The following is a 23,118-nucleotide window of genomic DNA, read 5'->3' on the forward strand; positions in this document are numbered from 1 at the left end:
ATGTATGCAAATTTTTCAAATTCTCCTAAGTTCCAACAAATTCGCATATTCGATTATTTTGTTGTTCGATGCTATCAAAGTTTGTCAATATTCTGTAAAAATCTTTTTCCTTTTCATTCTTCTATTCCCATCACTTTCACCTTTTTCTTTTTCTTCTGGATTTATTTGTCTTTATCTTATCGATTTATCTAACTGACTTTGTTTTTACATCGAGTTTTAATCTTTTAATGCAATTGATTTAACAAATTATTAACAACCTAGTATTTTCGATTATGTTTTTAACGATGACTTTACGAGTAGAAACGTAAAACGATTTAGTAATTAAAGCAAATATCGTATCTCTGTTCGATAGTGGTTGGCAGGCCTCCGATAAATTTCTCCATATGCCATTGGTAAGGTTGTGGGTTCATCGCTTTCGTAATAATTAATCCAATCGAGATTCGCTTTGTGTGTTGGTACGTGATCCCGATAATAAACTTTTACCATGCGCCACCAAACGAATGTCAAAATCTGGTAATATAGCGATTACCGACTTCATTAATTCGAGGCACACGCCCTTTCATTCGAATCTACGTACATATGAACGTACGCATTTAGCCGCGAATTAATGAATTTAATTATACTGTGATATGGTAATGAACGTGTCGATGATATCATTCTGACACGTGTTACTTGTGTTCTTTTCATTTTTTGTTTCTCGGTTTTCAATATTTTGTCCCATAAGTGAAAACGTATTTTCGCTGAAAAAGTATTATTTTTTTCTTCTATATTGGTGTTTAATAATTGCGAGATTGGGAGTGAATGAGTTATCATAATTGTTGTTGGAAAAGTATTGTCTTTATTAAAAAGAAAAAAATACGAGTTTTGTTATTTTTAATAGAACGTTGTACTTGTATTAATGATAATATTTGAACATTTTAAATCGATATTTATAAAATATGAATGATCGTCTGGTGTTTTAGAGTTGTGACTGTTCAGAATATGACGAGTTTTGTAAATTTTTGAAAAAAAAATCGTCAAGTATTGATATTAGAGTAATAATGAATATATTCAATAAATGTAGTATAAGGTACTTCAACAAAATTTATTCGAAAGATTTAACATATATTTATAATATAATTTGTGGTAAGAATTTTTCAGGCAAATCTTATTATACTCATATGAACAATTTTTATTCGTATTTTATTTTATTTTTATTTAAGAAGATATAAAATCGATAAATGAGTATAATAAATACACGTATGTATATAGCATCATAGAACGTTCGTTTTCTATTCTCGCAAGGACGGAAGGTCCGCTAGAAGGAAGTACAGTTTCACCTAGTTTGAGGATCACGTTGACCGACATATCCGATCGCATGGTACTGTAATGGCTTGAACGTGCGGCTTGCCGAGAGGGAGGCTACTCCGTTCTATCATCTTTATGGTATTCCTTGACCGTACTCTATCTCTTTCTCTCTTTCTCTCTTTTATTCTCCATCTTTCTTTCTTTCTTTCTTACTCGTCTCGTCTGTTACGAGATCGCAAACTCAACGACCGAACGAACGATTCGTATATACTGTTGAATGCATTTTACAATTCTTGATTTTATTTTGATTTTTTACTATCAAATGATCCTTCTTCCATTGATATCATTTTCTTTCTTATTCTCAAATTGTTATTCTCTTTTTTATATTTTGTTTTAAGAAACATTTATGGAAATATTACAAATAATAGAATCATTATACTTGTTATTCAATAATGTGTACTGATCAAATTTAAAGTTCTATGGACTATCATTCATTATTATTCTTTATAAAAAATTGTACTTAAGTTCCTATAAGTGTACACAAGCCTACAAATTTCTGTCCTCATTTTTTCTAAGCAGATTTAAATATAATTATGATTTATAGTCAAATTTTTCATAAGACTCTGCTAAGAATTAATAAAAAGATAATGAAGAGTTTCTTGTAAACAATTGTTCCTATTACTCAAATTTCTTCTAGGAAATGATTTCCAACAATAAGTTGGATAGTTTACGTTTATACTTTGGAAGATAAGACTCTTTCTAGATATCATGTAGCTTGGGAAGACTCTCTACGTTTGAACACATCATGTGCACGTGCATATCCCAATTGGAGAGACACCGAGAGATCTACGTAGATGCACGTACTACGTATATGTACCTGTTGCTCGTTCCGTTGTTCCTCCGCCACAGGCCGGTTTTGTGTTACGTGTACATTCTCTCTCATTCTCTCTCTCTCTCTCTTTCTATCCCTTTCTCTTTCCCACTTTATCTATCTGTCTCTATCTCTAACTTTATCTCTCTCTCTCTTTCATTCTTCCTTCCATCCGCGTCCTTTTTCGTTCATACACAAATACACGTGGCCCTGTATCCTAGAGGTGATGTACACAAATACACCCACGGGATCATTTGATCTCTCTTTTTTCATTCAGTAGTTTTTTTGTTTTTCTCTTTTTGCCAAATGACACACGAATTTAACTCTTTTGATACCTGTTCATGGGATTAATCCTCTAGGAAACCATGCAAATTTGAAGTTCAAAGCCGTGCTTATATTTTTCTGGCTATTATAAAGTTTTATTTTATTGTTAGCAATTTTATTGGTTTGCCTTTGTATCTGAAGGATGTATAATAATTTTTTTTATTGTTTATGCAGTTCAATTGTTTTGCATATAAATCTGGTGTCCTTTTATTTATAATAAATCTCATATTTTTAATATCACATATTAATAATGAGATGCACTCGAAGGGTACTTATTTTCGGGTGTAAAATTATATTGGTTACCACATTTACATATAATAAATAAAATAAGAATTTATATGTAAACTCGAATGTTGTCAGCCTGATATGGGGTATCCTTTGTATCCTCAGATTGTCTCAGCCCTGTTTATAACAATTTCCACATTAATTAATTAACCAAATGAATTAACACGAAAACAAATTTATTTGCTAGGAAAATCAACATGCATGCTTCATTGATCTTGCGTTTAAATCATTCGAGTCTTTGATCTAAACTGTGTGAGATCCCTTGGATCAATTTGAATTTGAACATCCGAATTGTAAGATACCACCCCTGTTTGAAATGAATACTATTACGAATGAATGAGAAGTAGGAAGAAAGGAAATAGGTAGTGGCGGTAACGGTGGTGGAGGAGGAGGAGGGGGAGGCTGGAGGATGAGGAAGAGGAACGACTGGGTCGACTGGGCCGACAAGTGGCGCCCCGTCGGTTCGTCCAATCCACAAAGTTTAGCATAAGACGGCACCGAAGCACGACTCTACTTCTCCTCACACTCGCTAACTCATTCACTCAGTTACTCACTTATGTACTCACTTACTTCACTCTCACTCTCGGTTGCTCACTTACTCACTTTGAGGAGCGCGTGTGTTCGGCATTTTCCCTCTACGTTGTCGGTGGATCGGGTATTCCGGGGATGCCTCTTCCGGTACACACACAGATAGCCTTAAACATAGACACAGATATATAGTCACGCATTTACATACATATAAGTATATATATATTGTGTATATACTCATGCACACAGGCTCACACACATAGATAAACATACATGCGAGACGATGCTATATGCTGTAGTAGCTCGTGGAAACAAGCTTGGGTAAGGGGTCTGAGGGTTTAGGGGTGAGATGGGGACCTTGGGGGGAAACGTAGGGGGTTGTGTCAGGGGAGAGAAGGTGCGGGGATCCGATGCAGCAGAGAACGGAGCAACAGGTTACCTAAAGCTCGAATGACACGCTTCAGGGATTTTCGCGGAACGACTCTGTTTTGCGTCTCGCACGATCGCCTCGTGATAACCTCTGACGAGCTTCCAAAACTCTTCTCTGGTGTCTAACGCTTGACCGTGTTCCTTCAAACTCAAACGATCTAAGTAAATCTTACGTATTTAAGGGACGAAGATTTTCTTTACTAGCAAAGAGAAAAGGAAATTCCTCAATGAGAAATGAATACTAAAGTTTATCGTCTTATCAATGTTTCTTCAGTAATTAGAGGGTCAATGAAATTAGTTGGATCTGGTAAATTCAAACATGTTATCGTTTTATCATAGTTCTGATTTGCAATGACGATTAATGAAATTACTTGGGTCTGATGTATTTGGTAATTAGGAATAACTTATTGATGTTAATTCTTTCGTTACTAGCAATCCATATAAGGGTCGTCCGTGTAAAGACCAGTACATATTAGCAACAAATCATGTCGTAAAAAAAGAGTTAATGATTTAACAAGAAATTCAATAAATATCATACCAATAGGTGTAAACTAATATACTAGTAAATTGTAAGATATTTAAACAATTTCTGAAAAATGATGATCCGTGTTTAAAAGAAAATCTTTAAATACTTTAAATTGAACATAGATACAAAAAGGTAAAAAGCTCACTAAGAATAAGAAAAAGAAGAAGAAGAAGAAAGAGGATGAAAACGAAAGAGGGATTCGTAGGGATCGACGAGAGGGTATAAGAGGTTTACGGTTGAGGCACGTATACGTCACAGAACAGCTGAGCTTTGTGCATTTACGTAGGCGAAACACACAGTGAGAGAACAGAACGGTGCTTCAATCTCTCTCTATCTCTCCCTCTTTCTATATGTGTGTATACGAGGTCGACGTTAAAGGGTGGTGGTGGTGTAGCATGAAGAGAACGAAGGGACGGGGAAACGACGAGTTGTTGGCTCTAGAAAGGGTAGGAAAGGGAAGGGAAGGGTAGGGTAGGAAAGGATGGGAGGGGAAAGGGAAGGATGAATACGCGAATATGTGCCATGCGAGAGCTAGCGGGCGAGCGAAAGTGAAAACGGGGTTGGAGTTCTCTCCTCTTCCTCCGTTATTCTCTCTCTCTCTCTCTTTCTCTCTCTTTCTCTCTCTTTCTCTTTTAACCTATCTATCTATCTATCTGTCTCTCTCGCACCCTAACTACACTACGGTATGCACGGTAAGCCGTGCACACAGCATCGATGCATTCGATTCGAGGATGTATGAGTGTATCTATGGGAGATAGATCGAGATTCGAGAGTAGCGAGGTCGAGCACACCGGGGTTTACTGGAATATCCTACTACATCCCTTTCTCTCTCACACTTTCCTCCGAAAGTCTCCTCTTTCTCCTCCTCCTCGTCCTCTTCTGGCACGGATCACTCAGTTCCCGAACGTTGGGCGCTTCTCGTGATCGCTCTCCGGGGCTGGCTTTCCGTTCAATTCAACCGTATGAACGGATCGTTCGTGACGTGATTTTCGTCGGATACCTCGGATCAGTCCGCGTCGATGCTTCATCGCTGAATCTGTTACTGAAACGACGAAGAAAGAGGAAGAGTAGAAGTAGGAGAAGGAACAGGAGGAAGAGGGGAACGGATTGGAGAAGCTGATGAACCCTTGCCACCGATCGAGTTAGCCCCGTAACCTTGTCTATCTATTTTTATTCTTCCATTTACCTGCCTTCAATGGGACGAATAGAACGTTGAACTCTCCCGACTTCTTCTTTCCTTCTCCTCACTCTCTTTCTCTCTCTCTTTCCTTCCGATATTTGATTATACTTTTGATTTTTATTTTCGTCCGATCCTCCGGCAGTAGGCAGAAGAACGAATATAATCTCGGCAACATTCGGCACACTCGAAAAGTGGCCAACCGAGAAGGGGGAAGATCTACATTCTGGTCTAAACTTGTCCAGCGTTGAAAACTTACCGAGAAACACCCTAGTGACCCCGTTGTTGGCACGCCGAGTAACGCCCATCCCCCTTTTATCCTCATCCTTCTGTTATTTATCCTTCTCTATCCAACTTCAGCAACGCCTTCACCGACCCTCTCGAGGCCGTTGCGCATTAAAGCCGAATTTACAAAGGGTAGATATACTTGCTATCTCCCGTCTTCCATTCCGGAATCCCTCCCTGGCCTTGCCCCCTTCTTACCCCTTACTCTTTCTCACCACTACGACTAACCGCTAAACTCGACGGGCCTCCCTTCGCCCTTTCTGCGACCTCCTCTCCTTTTCCTTCTCTCTCTCTCTCTCTTTCTCGCTTTCTCCATGTACGTTTCTGACTGCAAAGCGGGCACAAACACTCTCTCTTGTAGGGGAGCAACAGGTCCTCTCGAGGATGCACGCTGGCCCCCGAGCGTTACCTTCAAAGTACCTTCCGCATTTTTCCTATCATCGTACTACACACCCCTCGCACTTTCCTTTCTTCCTTCCTTCTTTCCTTCCAAGGCTTTTCGATTTCGTACCAATCGATCCGTCACTTCGATTCCTGCTTTTCCAAACAATTTACTTTTCAAGATTATTTCTTCTTCTTTCGAAATATCAATCTCGATAGCTTATTTATTTTTTTTTTTGTATTACCAAGTTTTTGGGGTTTTTCTCAAGTATTTTTTACTAAATGGATCGAACATGATCCAACACTTTTATTCTTATTCTAACGATTATACGATCATAATTTTTGAATTAATTAGACATCTAAAAATCTAATCGGAAATAAATTATTATTGTAAAATATAATGTGAAAGTTATAATATCTAAACTCGTAATATTTCGATCATCTTTTTTATACGAGACAAATTTATTCCCATTGCCCTTTTAGCCTTTACCTTTATTAATTACCTTTATAATTATCGAATGTTGAGTTTAATCAAGTTCGACGATTTATGACGTATATTAAAATCATACGTCACTGTATTTCAATGTGAAATAAAGCAAGTATAATGAGTCAAAATTTGTATATTTTTTATTAAAAATATTGTTTTCTAATATGTTAGGTTATTTATTTTTCAATCTAACAATGTAAAAATTTGTAAATTCAATATTGCAAGGTAATGCAAATTATTGAAAAATTGATGGTCAAAGGGTTTAAAGGTGTGAGAATGTGGGTAAGAATATTTCAATGACTGAGTGAGTGTATATACTCGCAGCATATTTCATAGCTGTAACACGATATCGAATAGGTTTCCGATAACCTCGATGGAATCGCGGAAATTCGTTTGAAAAGTGGGTCAACAGAATGGACCACGTGGAAAGTATAAATCTTGATGTGGGCGGTGAGGAAACAAGCTGCTGGTGACCTTGCCACTTGAACTTGTCCCCATCTCGATAGCTACACAACTTCGCCAGTCATTCTTCTCCCACCTAGTAGAGACGGATCGTCGTAACTCGAACCATAAAGTTGGAAGAAATAAAGGATTCTAGAGTGAGTGAGTGAGTGAGTTAGTGAGTGTGTATATGAGTGTGAAAGAAAGAGAAAGAGAGAGGAAAGCATCAACCCGAAGCTATTCCCGAAGGTTTACGATCCCGTCTGCTACACGGATTCTCCCTTTTCTCCCTTCTTTTTTTTTCTTTTTTATTATTACCACATTTTTTTCTCCCCTTCTGTAAAATCGATCATCGATTCTGAATGACTTAGCCACAAGGTCGTTTATATGGGACGTTACATATCAATCGATCTGCTTTAATTTTTTTTTCATTCTCAACTAACTCGAACTTAGAATTAAAATATACATATATCTGACAACGAGTCGAAAAAAAAGACAAAATAAAAATAATTACGTGGAATTTATTATAGATTAATATAATTAAATTTGTAATTAAAACCTATAGAATAAAAATACATCGACAGTATAAAAAAAGAAAAGAAAAAAAAAGAAGATATAAGATCTTTAATTTAACTTATGATAATTTTGTTCGTAGTTATAGTGATTAATATGTAAATGATTATGTAAATTTATGTAACTATATAATCAATATTCTGACTTACAATTATAGAGAACTATAATAGAAAATTAAATTCTAAATAAAAAAAATCTAAACGAATGATTTATTTTATTTGTGATAATTTTATGGATGATAACGATTAATATGGAAATGAATTAAAAGCCTATAATTAATATAACCGATACGAGTTTTAATTTGCACTTTATAATTAATTATTGTAGGTATACTTATTAAGGTATTCATATGAAAAGCATCTTACGTGTTCGTGTTTATATATTACGTTGATGAGAAACACGTAGAAGACACGGATAAAAATGTCTTTTTGTGGAAAGTCGTGAATAGAGATGCGAGAAACAAGACTATCTCTCGTAACGGGAGGCAGAACACGTGGAGCAATATGAGGGCAGGTCAGTGATATCCAAGCGGAGTTTAAACGGTTGTTCGCTTCGGTGCTGCAAACTCTCTTTGGTGGTCAGTGAGAGCTCTCGAACGGCTTGCAAGCACAGGAACAAACACCCAACGTCTGTTTTACTTTTCACTCTTCTATCCTTTTTTCTTTTTTTATTCGATCAACAAATTGTGTTTATTCTGAAATAAGATGAAATATCAATCGTTCATGTGTCCAAAAAGAAATTATAAAAAATATCTTTACTTTGTTTACGACCAATTAATTTCGATCATTTAATTTCAATAATTCTCATGTATCCGGAGAATATTATATTTATTATTTTTTATTAGAATGATTCAAATTTTATTTAAAATGTTTTTCTTTTTTTCTTTTATCAGGATTATTATTTTTTCGGTTTAATTTTTTTTTCTTTTACTAATAGAGTGTATATAAAATTGATTGGAAATTTGTTAAAATTATTCTATAGAATATTATTTGTGTATAAATCTTCGTTTAAGGGTTGTAACTTGATTGTGCGTTAGAAGATGAAAACAATGGCAGCTCGTGGCTTTCGCTAGCCGGTAGTTATTATGCGTAGGGTGAGTTTCAAAGACGGTGATCGTGAGCCAACAATCAGGGCTACGGGCAGTTAGCGGAGCTATTAGTCGTCGTTGCTGTGCCGCCCAGTAATCAACGCCCTTGCCCTGACTTCCAACGTCGAAGGACGCACAAGTGTGCAACACACTAACAATAAGCTTACGTGACAAAGACAGAGAGAGAGAGAGAGAGAGAGAGAATATAGTAATATAGCGATGATAGAAAAACTTTCCTTCCGTTAAATTAAACTTTAGATTAGAAAAAATTCATCGATCATTCTCGATATTGTAATAAATAAAAACAAATTAAAAACACAAACGAATTTTACGCTTTTCAAAAATTGTATGCTTTTCAATTTTTTACGAAACGGACGAATATCAAAATTAAATTATAATAAAAAACAAATTTGTTGACTTAATGCAAACTTAGAAACAATTTATCCATTATTGTTATTATTAGGCATCTTTTCTATAATAATGATAATTACGATGAATAATAGTTTTGTTAAATAGATTGATTATGAAATATCATAATTACCTAGATTAATAGAAATTATTAATAGACAAGATACTCGAACGAGAAGTGATCAAGAACGATATGTATGAATGAGATGTCGAACGGAAGAGAGATAACATTTCATAGTATTTGGCATCCTTCATGAACGTTTATCGACCATAAAGTGACGTACTACGTATGTACGATACTCTTGGGATGGCTAGACTACTATAATCGAATGGAGAGACACTCGTACACGCTCGCTTAACGCGGGTCCTAAGTTTCCAACTATGTGACAAGGCGCGTGCCTTTACGATCTCTCTCTCTCTCTCTTTCATAAACACACACAAATATAAATATATATATATATATATATATATATATATATATATATATATATTATATATACGCGTGCATATAATACCAATACACTACATCGTATAAACTTAGCAAAACTTTCAAGGTCTTTCGACTACGAACGCAAATGCACATCTACGTTCTTATGCATATATGCATGTATGTAAGATGTATGTAAGTTTGTTTGTGTATTTGTATGTATGTACATAAAAGAGACGAGACTATTTCTCTCTCTCTCTTCCTCTCTGTCCTACAAGCAAACATCGGGTTAACGACCTGAATCATCGACGCGACACATTTTCCTTCCTTCCTTCGAAGATGGATTCGATCGACGGACTAAACGACAACGCATCGACAACGACCTCGACTTTGGCAAGTCGAGCGATTATTTAATCGAGTGTAACGCGTGCCACGTAATATACCGCATGCGGACGACTACACGACTACAACGATGGTTATTTACGTCACATCGGAGAGTTTCACTCTCGTTCGACGCACGTGCGTCTCCTTATCGCCTGTGCGAATGTGTTTTCTGTGTGTTTGTGTGTAGATACATGTATGTATGTTAATGTAGGTAAGTACTTAAGTACTTTTCTTGTGCGATTACTTTTATCGTTTTATAGGTGTACAAAATGATTGGGAATAATTTCATTGAAGGAAGTATGATTTAGTTTCTTCCTTTTTTTCTTCTTGAAGTATACTTCATAAATATGTATATGTGTATAAAAGTAATACAGCAATTTTGAATGAATATAATAAATATTAATTAATTAATAGTAATATAGATATATATAGAGTAATAACAAGTATCGCATAATATCAAATATTATTCCCAACTTTCAATCTAATATTACAAAGTTACACGAGATACAAAAATACTTACACATATAAATACAGCACTGAAAAAATGATTGAATGTACATAACTATTAATTAGAAAGATTGAAAATTTTTGAAGATAAATATCCCAAAAGGTCAGCACATGCAAACACATAGAGATACATACATACATCCATACATATATACACATATACATCCATGCATGCATGCATGCATGGATGGAGGAATGCATGGGAAGATAGATTTTCATAGAGATAATAAATCCAGTAAACGTGCAGTTTGACGAAGCGAGAAAGGTAGAAGTTTAAGTACGATAATAGCACGTGCGTGGCTCGGGTTCGCACGTGGCCACGAGAGGAGAGAGAGAGAGAGAGAGAGAGAGAGAGAGAAAGAGCAACCGTACGCGTCTCACACCTACCAAAGTTCCAACGTCATGAATGAGCCCGTCGTGTGTAGAGATCGTTTATGCTTTCCCTTCCTGTACGGTTACACGTTCACTCACGGCCGAACATCTCGTTCGCGTTCGTGTGCGAGTCCGCGTGTCTCTCTTCTCTCTCTCTCTCTCTCTCTCTCTCATACTTACACACACACACATTCTCTATCTGTCTCTTTCTATTTCTATCTCTCTCAGTCTCGTTTCGCGCGCACTCGTGGGGGTTAAACGGCTTCCCAACGTGGTCAATAGTTTCCCGATCCCTCTTTGGTACACCTCTCACCCTCCATTCTCGGTTACTACCGCCCTTTCCTCCACCTCTTCCTCCTCCTTCTCCTCCTCCTGCTGATGCTGCTGCTGTTGTTGCTGCTGCTGCTGCCTCCGGCACCGCGACGTTTTCTCTCCGGCATTTTATTTCACGACGCGCGACCAACAGAAAAAGAGAGAGAGATATATATTTTATATATATATATATAGGAAAGTAGTATATATATGTGGGGAAAGATGTAGGACGTGTAGATGTATTTATATGTGTGAGATAAAAAAGAGAGAGAGAGAGAGAGAGAGAGAAAGATAAAAGTTGACTCTGTGTAATCCAGGGCAGCCATTATACGAGTCAACCTTCTTTCTATCTCTATCTCTCTCTTTCTTTCTATCTATTTAACAATTTAACTATTTAACAATCTTTCTATCTATCTATCTGTCTCTCTCTGTTTCTGTCTCCATTCTTCTTCCTTTTCGTTTCTGTATCTAATCCGAAGAGATTGATCTTCCGATCTTCTCGCACGTTAGCACGCGCGTGCCACCTGTTTTTACGTTCTCTACGATCTTCCTTTTATTCGTTTTTTTCTCTCTTTCTCTCGCTTTCTTTCTTTATCACTCTCTCAGTTTCTGTCTATCTCTCTTTCATGTTCGAAAGTCGTCTCATGGTCGAGTCTCGAGAATCTGCTAACCAAGACGATATATATACCTATGCGTGTGTGTGTAGGTGTATATGTGAATAGGATTGTGCGAAAGGGGAGATTGAAAGAGAGAAAAAGAGAGAGAAAAATGGGGAACAGGTGGGTAAACCATTTCCGTTTCGATATTGACCTTGGTCATAGTTTTCAACGTACCGTAACTCACGATCCCATAGTTTGCATGATATCTTTGGAATCTTTTCAATCCCTTCTTTCCTCGTCCATTCTTTCTTTTTCTTATTTTTTTTTTACTTTTTTATTTTATTCGGTTATGCGACAAGCTGTCTGGAGATTCTTTCACGTATTTTTATATGGTTTTTTTATTTGTTTGTTTATCAAACCGAGATTTTGAACGTGAGTGGTATATCGAAAAGCATTGAATGTAACATAAAAACAATTTGTCTTTGGTTTAACTTACTTCTTATATTATTTTGTTTAAAACAAAATATAAGAAACATTTTTTATTCTTTTATAAAGTTCAAAACTATTCAATTTATCCTCGTACATGTTTTTTCATTTTTGTACTTTACTTTCGATGAATGCAATCATCAGAAATAGCGTTCCATCTTATTTATTTTTACATATTTACATACGTAATTGCATGAAGATAAAAATGAATGGAAGTTGTAACCAGTATTCTAATCAGTACTTGTGATGTTATTTATTTTGAAATAGAAATGAGAAATAGAACAAGAATTATAATAATACGATTCTTAGCGAAACTAATTATACTTTGTAATAATTGACTCAAGTCGAGTATCAATAAATAGCAATCTAAATCTTTAAATCTACTTATTACTTAATTACAAACTACACAAAAAATTCTAATTGTGTGTATAATTTATTAAGCAAACATTACACTGCAAAAATTTTAATTCTCTCGACTAATATAAATCAAAAGACGAATGTATACCTATAGGAAAGAAAACAAATATGAATACAGGAAAGGAACGAAGAAAGCTATTTATCATAAGAAAAACAAAATAACAGAATAAAAAGAACACCCGTTGATTTTGAGTTGAAAGATATAGGATTGTAAATGATCAAGGAAAAAAATCAGTATGTATTATCAAGCAAAAGCATTGCAAAGCACGTTGAAGGGGGAGGACGTGTTCGGATTCAGTATCACGATTTCTCCCACGCAAGAATAGCCACGACATTGGCACACGTGCAAAGACCTATTTTTTTTCTTTCTCTTGTCACATCTATTTTTCTTCTTCTTCTTCTTCTTCTCTCTTTCTCTCTCTTACTATTTTGTCTTCCTCCGAAGAACATATCAGTGTCGAGTAAGTTGGTATTGGTGGTATTCCCGTGTACCGGTGACGAATCCACAGAGTATGTAGGGGGTCTATCTCTCTCTCTCTCTCTCTCTCTCTCTCTCTCTCTCTTTCTCGCACACACAAATGCACGCATATACATACAATATATATATATATATATATATATATATATATATATATATATATATATACAGGCTCTTCCCATTCGTCGAGTTATGAATGGACTCGAACTATGCACCGTAAGACCATTAGCCGGCGGTACGATACACGCCGTTTTCGACGTTTGTGTACGCGCGCTCGTAATACGAGGGAAGTAAAGGTCGGTTGAGTATTGGTGTGAGAAAGAGACCGACCAGAGCGAGAAAGAGCAAGAGAGGGAAAACCGAGGGACGCGGCAAGAATGAATGGCATACGCCACGTTAATAGCTCGTTCTCCCTTCAGGGTTATGCGAGGTCAGTTAACTCTCTCAAACACACTCTAACTGGCACGATGCCGTTACATACCTATGTACCTACGCCTCTTGGTTGCTATAAAGTCTTCTCACAGAATATCACCTGTCTTTCTTTTTTTTCTTTCTTTCTTTCTTTTCTTTTAACTTTCTTTTACTTCTTTCCATCTATGTGCACGCATACATGAAACTTGGGATTTTAAAAAGTTTTGCAAAAGTTCCTTGGAGGGTAAATCTCCCTACGTTCAAATATATCAAAATTAATCTATTTTCGTTTGTCAAAGTTCAATCATAGTTGTATCATTAGGGCAATTAATTTTCTTGATTCTTATCAAATTTAAAATTCGATACGTGTTGGTGTTAATGGCTTAGGAATTTCTACGTTTGTTAATTCGGTCGTAGAAAATTAATAATGGAAAGTGCTGTTAGTAATGAAAGTAGTCATTCTGATAATAGCGAGGAAGTACAATGATCAAATTACTAATGCGTTCAATTAAATTTCTGATTATTCTTTTTTATAACGCAAATAAGAATTTATGATTTAAAATATTGAAAAATTAGAGACATTTATCCTATTCGTATTTTTCTTTTCTTTTCTTTTTTTTATTTGAAGATGATCTCGTTCGAAAAATTCTTTTATCTACATATTTTTGTTTTTCACAAATGCTTTTTTTTTCTTCGAAAGTTCTCACGAAACTTTCTTGAGATCTTATGTGGATAGTAAAATGACACATTAACACTTTCCCTCTCGAACTTGGCGAACAAGCTTTAACAGATTTTCAATATTGTTCACGGAAGACGATTGAAACGAGAACTTGCCGTTGACGATGAAACTTACTCGACCTCGAACTTTATTCGCTGACCCTTCTTCCTTAATGTCTCTTCGAATACTTGAAAATCTTGTAAATTGTCGACAATGTTTCCTCACACTAGATAAATCAAAAATCATTTTGGAAACAATGTCATCGTACAGGTTCGAATAAATTATTTCTATGATTTATATCTTCTATAATTTTGTTCGAACCATTCATTTTTAAAAATATTTCTATTATCTAGAATAAAATGTAATAAAAAATAACTCTCAACGCGACTTACACCTCAAGATATGTATTTCATTTTACAGAAAAAACAATTTCTTTTATTCACAATTGATTTTAAAAGATTAATACGTTTATCATTAATTTGAAAAAATAAATAATCTTTTCTTCTTAACAAAACTCAATTATAAATCTATGATCAAACATATTCATATCAATCGAATAGGACAAAAACACTATCTTGTTTCGATTGGTTGAATTAAAGAAGGAAAGTATTATTCAATGGCTACTTTTGATTTCCATACCGATTAGCAATAATTCTCCTCGTTGTATATTAACAACGTACTCGTAACCTCGTAACCATCCAAAAGGGGAGGCTTAATAACTATGCAGAGGAACGGCACGCGCCGTACTTAATTGCCCCTTCTCGCTTGCTCGCGCCAGCTTGCTTGACGCTTACATAAATAGTTGTTGGGTCGACATCGTGCTATCGTAAAAGAGATGGTTGATGAGGATGACGAAGTGAAGTGGGGAACAAGGAGGAATGGAGGAGTGAGTAAGGAGTTAGCAGAAAGAAGGGAGAGAGGAGAGAAGAGAGAGAAACACGAAGACCAAGAAGACAAAGCGAGAAGAAGATATCGTCCAAGTCCTATCCACCCACCTACCCACACACACAAGTATACATGAATACACACGTTTATGCATATAAAGTCACACACATATACATGGATCCAAGTGCGAGACACAGTGGAGAAGCATTAGTCACGTAAGGAGAGGCTGCTGCTTGACGTTACTCCGTGAGTAGCAAGCACGGTGGCAGTTGGTGACAGGTTATTAGTCTGCCGTAGATTTGCTCGTGAGAATAATAGCCTAGGTGTGACATTGCCCTACTGTTAGACTCGTGCCAGTGAGTCTCCTCTTCCATCTCGCTCTCTCTCTCTCTCTCTCTATTTTACATAGCATGAGAAACTTACACATGCACGTATACTTTATGTATACATGTAACACATTTACATGCCTATATAGAAGACTATTATATATTTGGTATCCTTGTTGCTTCTGTTGGCAAGTCGAGTCGTTTGAAAGCGTCGTTGGTAAGCGACATTATTGTCGTAATGTAGGTCTAGGCGCCGCCGGTGGGTTGTCCTTTACAGGTGTCATGTACCTATTGTTCCTCAATGAAATCTTGGTTTCTCAGTCACGGAGCGATTCGGTTGAGCGCTCGGCTAAAAGCACACAGCTGAAAATAAAGGAAGAATAAAAAGAAGAAAAAGAAGAAAAAGAAGAAAAAGAAGAAAAAGAAGAAAAAGAAGAAGAAGAAGGAGGAAACAAAGAAGGAAGAGGAAGATTGACAAAATCTTTCCGGTCGGAAATACCAAGTGTCTCCTTTCTTTCTCCTTTTTTCCTATCCTATGTGTTCAACACATTTTTCACGATCGTATCAAATACGTGCTGAGTATATTTGTTACCACAAAATACCATTATCAAATATTTTTAACTCCCATTTCCAATACAGGTTAAACAAACACACAGATTATACAGATACATCATTGGTAGACGAACAAGTTTAGCCAAACCTGCTGAATACTTCTTTATTTTCATTCTTATCCTAAAGCCAAAGAAGAGAAGAATGAAACGGTCGGAGGATTTAGGGGATCGTTAATCGAACGTGACGGATTGAGTGTTAAAGAGGCCTAGTCATTGATAGAGAGAGAGAGAGAGAGAGAGAGAGAGAAAGACCGAAAGAGTAGATTGGACGTCTTCTTTGACTGTGTGTTGGTCTCTTTCTTTCTCTCTCTCTCTCTCTTTTGCTTGTTTATTGTTGTTGGGCTATGCTTCGAAAGAATTGGCACGCGCCCAACCGTTGGTGCATTATATGGAGGGAGGCTTTTACCCGCCGGTAGGCGGTCCGTAAAGTATGTATTACGTGTTTGGAAGAGGGGACTTGTGTTGTGAGCTCGACCGAGTCTCTCTACTACGTACTAAACAAATCCACGAGAAAGCTTTCGCTTTGCACGCTCGTTTATACTTTTACATGTACATATCTCTCTTTCTCTTTTTGTGTGTTGCAGTATGTATTTGTCGCATGCGTACACATTTTCTATCTCTCTCTCTGGTTGGTTCATCTGTGTGTACACATGGGTCGCGGCAGGTCCGCGTGTTGCGCTGCTGCTTCCGTCGAGGCTGATGTAATGAGTCTCGATGTTAGTGGTTGTGTCGGTGGTGATGTGTTGGTGGTTTGTCGGTCGGGTCAGGTTCACAGAAGCCATTCACACTTCGCACTCCGGCATAAAGAAGAAGCGCCAGGCGCCTAGAGGCAATAAAGTAGGTAGTAGGTACGGGTGTAGAGGAGAGCAAACGGGCACATCGGCGCGACGTGGAAAACGGTAGGGGGTTGCCTCTTTCTCCTCTTCTATCTTTCTCACTCACTCGCTCACTCACTCACTCACTCATTCACTCTATATATCTATCTATCTCTATCTTACTTTCTTTGAGCCGAGGAGGGTGAGAAGTGGGAGGAGGACAGTGGGAATTTCAGGGTCGTAGGGAGATAATGCTTCCTTCTCCCTCTCCCTCTTCCTCTTCCTCTCTCTTTCTCTCTTTCGTTCTGGATGGCACTGAATGGAACGGATCGCGAGGCATGCTTCGTGTCGGTTTCCTAGGACTACCCTATACGCCGAGGTCGATGAACTATCACTACGAAGACATTTCTAAGATTTATCGACACGATTGTTTTCCAGTCCTTTCCCATCGTTCCCGTTCTTTCCCACAGGCTAGAAAAAGATATATTTAAATTACGATGTGAACCAAAATAGACTCGCGTCTCTCTACTACCCCCTCTGATACATACATGCATATATGTATTGTAACACGTGTATTAGAAGGAAAACAAAATTTTTGAAGATTCTATCGAAATGGTGGAACAGAATTCGAAGTACTTTCACGTGGAATATTTGAAAAAGTTAAAAAAGTTAAGGTATATGTAATATCAGCTGACTGGTACCGTTCCTAAGATGCACTCATTCATCCCCGCTCCTATCTACCTACCCTTCCTTCATTCACACGTGGCCTCTCCTATTCGCCCATTGACGTGCCTCCGTTTTCCCTCTTCCTCGCACTCTCTATCTCTCCTACTCTCTTTGTGCATGCTCTTTGTGTGTGTGAGTGTATATGTATGTGTGTGTGTTGGTCTCGCCACCGCAATCGCGTTATACCTCTACTTCCATCTCCACTTCTCATTCTCTCTCACTCTCTTTGGCCAAGTAATAGGACTACTACCAGCAAGAAGCACGGATATCCATGAGCTCTTCTCGACCCGTTTCCACTAACACCCCCGTTCCTTTCTCTCACTAGCACATTAACACCCTCACTCCTCTCTCTCTTTCCATTCCAGCCGGTCAGGCGCGCACGGAATCCCTCAGGCTGTTGTGTTCTCTCCTTTGTTTATCGTTGCAAACGATGCGCTTGCCTTGCCAGCTCGTACCAGAAAGAGATAGATTAAAAACAGAATAAAAAAAGAGAGAGAGAGAGAGAGAGAGAGAGAAAATAAGGTAAATGAGAGTACTACGAGAAAAATAAATGAAAAGAAAATTCTATATAGGACTCCAGACGAAAGAGAAACGTTTTACGAATTCGTAATAAGAAAAAAGGAAAGGAAAGAAAGAAAAAAAGGAAGAAAAAAAAAGTAGGAAGGAATGAGAGATAAATGGAGAATATCTTATCGATGCTCAACAACAAAGTTAAATTATCGTTGACGCTAAAACGGAGAAAGTGCATCTAATAGCAATTTGTCAAAGACTTTGTATCCGCAAAAAAGGGAAGGAGGACTTCTCATTAGAGAGACTCTTGACGTAAGCGTCTCGATGTCCAGATACTTGTTTCAAAGGAAGAGACCAGGCGGACGAGAAATACTTCAAGAGTAAGTGAAGAGAGAGAGAGAGAGAGAGAGAGAGAAAGAGAGAAGAGGGTCAGTGGCAATTAAGTGTGAGAGAGTAAGCCTCAAAGATTTCAGGCGTGTTCCCTCTTGCTACGGTTCTCTGCTCACTGGGTCAAGTTCAACTCGACCGAAGGAGAAAGAGGAAGGAAAGGGAATGAAAGGGAATGAGAGGGAGCGAGAAGATTCTCTCTACTTTGAAGGAGGCGTAGGACACGAAAGAGAGAAAGAGAGAGAGATGGAAGTAACTGAGCCTCTTCTCCTGCTCCATTCCCAAGTACCACCGATCGATGTTTCACCGAGATAACAGGTAGGTAGGTAGGTAGGTAGGAAGGAACTCACTGCAACCAGCTTACGAACTTTCAAACGTCGATTTAAACTTCCCCTTTCTTCTTTTTTTACCTACACCACCATTATCATCACTACCACCTCTTTCAATTCTTCTTTGTTTACTAGAAACATATATTTTATCGGCAGAAAGTTTGAGTACACGTCAATTGAAACTGTTCATTTCTTATCGCAAAAGAGGTAAACAATTTACCTGAGAGACGTCATCGGTTTACTAAAAGACCTAATATTTGTAACAATGCTAAAAGTCTTTAAAGTGTTTTAATACGACTACGACTTTGAAGAATCCAATGAATTTTGATAACAGACAAATCATATAAAACACGTGTTGGAAATAAAAAAATGTTAATAAAATTGAGTAAATTTATAATATTATATATATACCTAACTATGCGTAATACAAATGCAAATGTAGTAGTAGGCGTAATCGAACTGTTGATTAGTATAGAATACGTGTGAGGACTCGTTTGATTCTAGATAAATAAATCGAAAATAAGGTTTACGATGCGAGAAAAGACTTCTCTCTCTCTCTCTTTCTCTCAAAAACTTTCCGTCTTGTTTGCACGCAATGGAAAGATTGATTTCACCTTGGCGTCGAAATAAATCCACCGTAGTCTATTCTATTTCCTGGCGTTATCGAGATAAACTCTAAACGGACCTCTCGCGACTCTCGAGTGAGCGCATTAATCTCGCAGGGTAGTCGCGTGCATGCGTGGACGCACGTGCTCCTGCTCGACGGCACGAACGAAAAAGAACGGATGCAAGCCAGACGTAACTCGTGAAAGAGAGAAAGAGCGAAAGAGAGAAAAAGAGAAAGAGAGGTGAAACTACTCGTTCGATCCGCCGTTCCGTTTTTCACTGGGTCAAGTTTACGAGAGTACGTTGATATATACGTGTACATGTATGTATGTATGTACGACGTGAAGTGAGTGAGTGAGTTGGGTGAAAGAGAGAGAGAGAGAAGAAGAGAAGGGTGACGGATATAACGGATGGAGCATCGTGTGTACGATAAAGAAGGTTAACACGAGTATTTCTCTCTTTCTCTCTCTCTCTCTCTCTCTCTTTCTTTCTAACTCTCGTATGTGTATGCGTGTACCAGTAAAAGGAGAACGAGGAACCGTTCTTGTGTTACTAATGAGCGATCGATGTCTTATTGAGATATCGCAGTCTCTTTCCTCCCTCTCTCTCTCTCTCTTTCTGTCTCTCTTTCTCTGTGTTTCTTTCGCACACGTGACTAGCCGGCGTCTTGCTTCAAAAGGTTATTGCCCTCTCTATCGTATCGGCAGATCCTTCGATTCACTGGTTTCACTTTTACCTTTTTGCTTACTCCAAGATCTCGATCTTCTTACTGAATCCTCCATTCGGTATAGCTTCACGTGACTCACCGTCGAATAATCCGATCTTTGATGATTCACAGTAGAACGGCTATTTTATACATCGAAATCTCGAATGATATATTTAAACGGGTGTCTAGTAAAAGGACGCATGTTTATATCTCATTAAATTAATTGAAAGAACATTTAATAATGATTTATTACTTTTACATTAGGAAATAAAAAAATAATCAATTTATTTTTACTTTTAAATAAGAATAATATTGTCTTATAATGAGAAAATAATTTATTAACTGTTAAAATGCAAAATTGAATACAATTATAATAATTAAATTTGATGAAATCTAACATATCTCATTCTTCTAGGCATCATTCATTTGTAATGACCAATTATATATTATATTAATTATATATTATCATTATGATTATTTTTGTTCTTTTCGTACATATAATAATATATCGATATTGTTTGATCGTAAAAAGTCTCAGACACTCAGTACACGTACTTACGATAGGACTTATATATGTGTAAATAAATCATATGAGTATCGACTTTTAAGATACGCTCGGTTGCTCAGTATTAACGTTTCCAATACTTTATCGCTTTCGAATGATTTGCAATTTCGTATAAACGGAAGGAAATCCAAAGTGAAGAAAATATAAATCAAACGAACGATGAAACAGAGAAAGAAAGAGAGAAAGAGAGGTTGAATGATCGATGTTGCTCCATCGGATGGTGTTCCTGTTACTGCTACGTACGCTGCTCGTAAAACGTTCACGTTGACGTATATAGTTACATATATATATATATATATATATCCTACGTTGGGGAAAAAAATGAGAGAAAGGGAAACGCGCGAGAGAGAGAGAGAGAACGTACTTAGATAGATGTGTGCGTGAGGTTCCTCCCGTTCGTGCAACCCAACGGTCGGACACGCGATCGTCGAAACTTTTGCTGTCCAGCAAATCGAGAGGTATGCAACAGCTGTTATCGTGTTACGGCTTTGCACGAGCCGCCCGTAACTTCATATCATTGTAGTGGTTGCTTGTGTAGGAACCGCTTCGTCGAGTGGGTCAAGTTCAACGCGAGCTTATCATAACGTTTCCGCATCGTTCCACTTCTCTCCCGCATCTGACAGACTTTCTCTCTCTCTCTCTCTCTCTCTCTTGCATTCACTTAATCACATTGTCTTTCTCTGTCGTTAGTTAGTTTGTGAAATATTTCGAGTAATCTTCTTGCTTACGTCAGATTATAATAGACAAGCGTATGTATGTTGCATGTGATCTTTTTAATTTGTTTGTCAGTTTGTTAATTGTGTTTATTAATTAAATTAATTATTTAAATGGGATTACATATTATAGAAGGTTGAAAAGTTTTAAGCCTCAACTGAATGAACTCTTTCATTTTTTTTCTTATTTTTTCTTTTTAAATATATATGACGAATTTTTGACCGATTTCGTTTATCATAAAATACAAGATTATTATTTGATAGTAAAGATTATTATTATTACAATAGTAATATTAATGTTTTAATTAGTAGTATAAAAATGTCATGCATGCTATCGCAATTGAAAAAGAAAAGTTTTGCGTAATTAAAAATATCATAAGTAATATAATTAGTATACACTGATATTAATGATTCAAACATGTTTGTTCTACATATAATAGAAAGTATATACACCCATTTTCTCTCTCTATCCCATTCTATGAAGCATAAAATGAGACTATAATAAGATTCACATGTTAGAAAGTAAAAATAAAGGTAAGATATTTTGTTTCAAGGGTATCTCACGCCGAAAGCGAAGGTTTGCAAAGCGTGCCCCGTTTGCTTCTCTCTCACACGGAGAAAGCAGATTACCATCGGTGAGTGATTTACGAGCTCGGCGCCTCCTCGCGAAGTCCCTTAACCCGTGTGTGTTTACAGACCACATTCCTGGGAAGAGGATCGTGATGTGCCGGCAGCACGTGCTCTCTTGCGCACCTCGTGCTGCTCGATTTGCTCGACAAACAGCCTGCATGAGATAAAGAGAGACATATATACATATACGGACACACAAACACACATACAGAAAAGAGAGAGAGAGAGAGAGAATGGAACGAGAACAGGTGGGGTAGTCCCTCTCGCGTATGCGTTTCGCGTATAAACAACGTACGTATGTATGTATACCTATATATATATATGTAGGTATACTATTCGAACTTCTCCCACTCCAATTTCCATCGTATTCCCATCGTATTCCAAGCTTACAGAGATTCTCATTGATAGTCGATGTGTAACGACCGGCACACCACCAGCAACAACACCACCATCAGTAGCAGCAGCAGCAGCAAGCAGTAGCAGCATCAGAAGCCAATAGGTGTATTTAATCCTTTCGAATATACATACCATATATATATATATATAAGCCCTCGAGCTAGAGTGTTAAGCATTTATTTATACCTGATTATCTATGAATCATATTCAATTCTTCTGTAATTAATTATACTTCTTCTACTTAATTTTTCCAAGATGTTTATTCTTAAGCTTCGATACATGGGATGATGGTATTGTTTTTTTATGATATATTTTGTTTTTGTTTCGTTTCTTTTTTACCAAAATATCTTCAAGGTCCAAGTATTAAGATTATTTCATACATCGTTTCATAATACTTTCGACAAATATGATTTTTATTATTCATTCATATTTTTATACGAGATATCAATTCGTTTTACGTAATAATAATAATAACAATAATAATAGATTATGTTCGTTTAGAGATAAATTTCTGATCTTACGTATATATCTCATCGAAACTAGAAATTAACTAAAGCGCGTGCCTTATGTTTACTCTCTTCATGGTTCTATAAATTACACATATATGCATTACACATACATGTAATATCTTGTCAAATTTGATTAGATCGTATAAGAAACATTTAATGGTTGAACGCAACAAGCATGTTATTATTCCTTTCTCTTTCTCTCTT

The 23,118-nt window shown here is 36.9% G+C and overlaps 4 long non-coding RNA genes across 14 annotated transcripts; 1 reads left to right on the forward strand and 3 right to left on the reverse strand.

The window, feature by feature from the left end:
* Nucleotides 1-374: 374 nt before the first annotated feature.
* LOC149033181 (uncharacterized) lies at nt 375-13,172 on the reverse strand. 9 transcript variants are annotated; one of them, XR_016175911.1, is made up of 4 exons: nt 10,795-10,952; nt 7,960-8,288; nt 3,371-3,462; nt 375-2,884 (listed from the first exon to the last, which is right to left on the reverse strand). It is a non-coding gene; the product is annotated as an uncharacterized LOC149033181 (long non-coding RNA). The 9 variants fall into 9 exon arrangements; XR_016175912.1 differs by lacking the exons at nt 7,960-8,288; nt 10,795-10,952 and adding an exon at nt 11,093-13,172; XR_016175909.1 differs by lacking the exons at nt 7,960-8,288; nt 10,795-10,952 and adding an exon at nt 10,960-11,100.
* LOC149033182 (uncharacterized) lies at nt 4,853-5,577 on the reverse strand. Its single transcript, XR_016175913.1, has 2 exons — nt 5,437-5,577; nt 4,853-5,292 (listed from the first exon to the last, which is right to left on the reverse strand). It is a non-coding gene; the product is annotated as an uncharacterized LOC149033182 (long non-coding RNA).
* A 505-nt stretch (nt 13,173-13,677) lies between the features above and the next one.
* On the reverse strand, nt 13,678-19,341 carry LOC149033183 (uncharacterized). Its single transcript, XR_016175917.1, has 2 exons — nt 19,201-19,341; nt 13,678-15,774 (listed from the first exon to the last, which is right to left on the reverse strand). It is a non-coding gene; the product is annotated as an uncharacterized LOC149033183 (long non-coding RNA).
* On the forward strand, nt 15,794-22,324 carry LOC107071213 (uncharacterized). Of its 3 annotated transcripts, none has more exons than XR_016175914.1 (3): nt 15,794-16,921; nt 21,934-22,014; nt 22,076-22,324. It is a non-coding gene; the product is annotated as an uncharacterized LOC107071213 (long non-coding RNA). The 3 variants fall into 3 exon arrangements; XR_016175915.1 differs by having other exon boundaries at nt 15,794-16,859; XR_016175916.1 differs by lacking the exon at nt 15,794-16,921 and adding an exon at nt 20,983-21,124.
* The last annotated feature ends 794 nt before the right edge of the window (nt 22,325-23,118 follow it).

This window comes from Polistes dominula, unplaced genomic scaffold (assembly GCF_049000335.1).
Source record: "Polistes dominula isolate Pdom_NZ unplaced genomic scaffold, Pdom_raw_medaka contig_15, whole genome shotgun sequence".
Classification (NCBI taxonomy): Eukaryota; Metazoa; Arthropoda; class Insecta; order Hymenoptera; family Vespidae; genus Polistes; species Polistes dominula.